Source organism: Zingiber officinale, chromosome 7A, assembly GCF_018446385.1.
Source record: "Zingiber officinale cultivar Zhangliang chromosome 7A, Zo_v1.1, whole genome shotgun sequence".
Classification (NCBI taxonomy): domain Eukaryota; kingdom Viridiplantae; phylum Streptophyta; class Magnoliopsida; order Zingiberales; family Zingiberaceae; genus Zingiber; species Zingiber officinale.
The window spans coordinates 96,702,253-96,705,275 of NC_055998.1; positions in this window are offsets into that span (position 1 = coordinate 96,702,253).

Consider the following 3,023-nt stretch of genomic DNA (forward strand, 5'->3'; position numbering starts at 1 on the left):
GAGCAGCAGTGTTCTCTAAGATAGACCTCAGATCAGGTTATCATCAGGTGAAGGTCAAAGAAGGGGGCATACCGAAGACAACATTCAGGACCAGATACGGACATTATGAGTTCGTAGTCATGCCCTTTGGCGTGACAAATGCTCCAGCTACTTTCATGGACCTCATGAATAGGGTATTCAGAGAGTACTTAGATAAGTTCGTTATCGTGTTCATCGATGACATTCTTATCTATTCAGGAACTCAGGAAGAACACGCAGAGCACCTGAAAATAGTATTACAGACCCTTCAGCAGAACCAGTTGTACGCCAAGTTCACAAAATGTGAATTTTGGTTAGATCAGGTGTCCTTCCTGGGTCGCATCATCTCAAAGGATGGTATCATGGTAGACCCTAGTAAGATAGAAGCTGTGAGCAATTGGAAAAGACCCAAGAACGCTATCAGAAGCTTTCTGGGATTAGCAGGTTACTATAGGAAATTCGTAGAGGACTTCTCCAGGATAGCCTCCCCACTGACAGCTCTTACCAGAAAGAACAGAAAATTTCAGTCGACAGAGGACTGCGAGAACAGTTTCAGCGAGCTGAAAACGAGATTGACCAGTGCTCCTATTCTAGCTTTACCAGAAAATACAGACAGTTTCGACATTTACAGTGATGCCTCCAAATTGGGACTAGGAGCAGTACTGATACAAGATGGCAAGGTGATAGCCTATGCCTCCAGACAACTCAAGGACTATGAGAAGAATTACCCTACTCATGACCTTGAGCTTGCAGCAGTAGTGTTCGCTCTCAAGATTTGGAGACATTACTTGTATGGAGCTCAGTGCAGAGTGTATACAGATCATCAGAGTCTGAAGTACTTCTTCACTCAGAAGGATCTGAATATGCGACAGCGCAGATGGCTAGAGCTGGTCAAAGATTACGACATAGACATCCTCTACCACCCAGGAAAAGCAAATAGGGTAGCAGATGCCCTCAGCAGAAAGTCCAGCGCTACCCTATTATCTTTAGTTGCCATGTCACCACCCCTACAGAAGGAGATCTCAGATTTCGGTCTCGAACTCATAGTGGGATAGCTCTCTACTATGACATTAGAGTCTACCTTACTTGGTGACATCCAGACAGCTCAGGAGCAGGATCCTGAAATTCAGAGAATCAAGCAAGGTTTAGCAGAATCAGAAGGTGGAGAGTTCAGAATATCAGATAGTGGGGTGTTGTACTTCGGTGACAGGCTATGTGTTCCAGATCAGGAGGAACTACAGAGGAAAATCCTAGATGAGGCTCACAAGACTCCCTACGCGATGCATCCTGGCTCCACCAAAATGTATCAGGACTTGAAGAAACGTTTTTGGTGGCCTGGGATGAAGAGAGACATCGCTCGATATGTCAGCACCTGCCTAACCTGTCAGAGGGTTAAGGCAGAACACCAGCGACCAGGAGGAGTCTTGCAGCCTATTCAGATTCCAGAGTGGAAGTGGGAAGACATTTCTATGGACTTCATAGTGGGATTACCTAGAACCACGAATGGTTTTGATACCATCTGGGTAATAGTCGACAGATTGACTAAATCAGCCCACTTAGCTATCGGGATATCCTACTCCATGGAACAACTAGCTCAGTTGTATCTCAAGGAGATCGTTAGATTACATGGAGTCCCACCTAACCATTATCTCGCATGAGAGAGGGTTCACATCACACTCGGGAGTGTGTACACGACTTTGGGCACGGTTAAAGTTTAGCATGACCTTCCATCCTCATGTGATGGACAGAGCGAGTAAATCAGTACTCAAGATATGCCCAGCATGTGCCCTAGATTTCAAAGGAAGTTGGTGCAAATATCTTAGTCTAGCAATTTGCATACAACAATAGCTATCGTGCCACTATCGGCATGGCACCTTACGAGGCTCTCTATCGGGAGGTGTAGATCTCCAATCTGTTGGTATGAGTGGTGAACAGAAGAACTAGAGCTTCAGACAGATCTAGTAGCGGATACCACAGCTATACAAGAGATCCGCCAGAGGATAGAGACAACTTAGAGCTACGCGGCGCAGACCCTTAGAATTTTCAGTTGGGGATTCAGTATTCCTAAGAGTAGCTCCCATGAAGGGAGTAATGCGTTTTGGGAAGAAGGGCAAGCAAAGTCCCAGATATGTGGGACCATACCTTATCAGCAGAAGAGTGGGCAAGGTAGCATATGAGCTAAAGCTACCCCAGGAAATGTCAGCTGTCCACAACGTATTTCATGTCTCTATGCTGAAGAAGCATACCCCAGATGCCACCAAGGTGATTGAGCCCCAGTCGGTACAGATCCGCGAAGACCTCAGCTATGACAGTCGGTCTATTCAGATAATAGACCGAGCAGTTAAGAAATTGCGGAACAAAGAAGTACCATTAGTCAAAGTTATTTGGCACAGTCACACAGCAGAAGAGAAAGCCAGCATGAGACAGAAGTACCCAGAATTGTTCTAAGTTCGAGGATGAACTTTTTATAAGGTATGGGGGATTGTAACGCCCGAAAATTCTCAAAACTATTTTAGAAATATAGTATAATTATTCTGGAATTTTTAGATATTTTTCCCGAATTTTTAGAGTAGTGGAAGTAGCAAAAATAATTAAAAAAGTAAAATAGCCTAAGCGGGGATTGAACCCGAGACCTATGGCTTAGGGATAATGTTAGTAACCAGTTGAACCCAGCAGGGTCGTGCTGAAAGAGAAGGGAAACATTTATTTTTAAGTTTAAGTTGAGCCGAAATTACCCACTTAATATAAATAGGAAATTAGAAGAGGAGTTATGAGATTTTTATTCGTGACTTTCTCCTCCTCACCCTAACCTCACGCCGACTCCCCTTCTTCTCTCCTTCTCTCGGCGCCAACCACAGGGAAGACCTAGGGTTCTCTCCCTAGGGCCCCAAGGACATCTTTCGGCGATAACTCCGGCACGAGGACGCTCTCCTTCGCGAGGGGAACGCTTAGACGTGAGAAGATCGTCGAGAAGTCATCTCCACCGGAATTCTAGCGAATAGAAT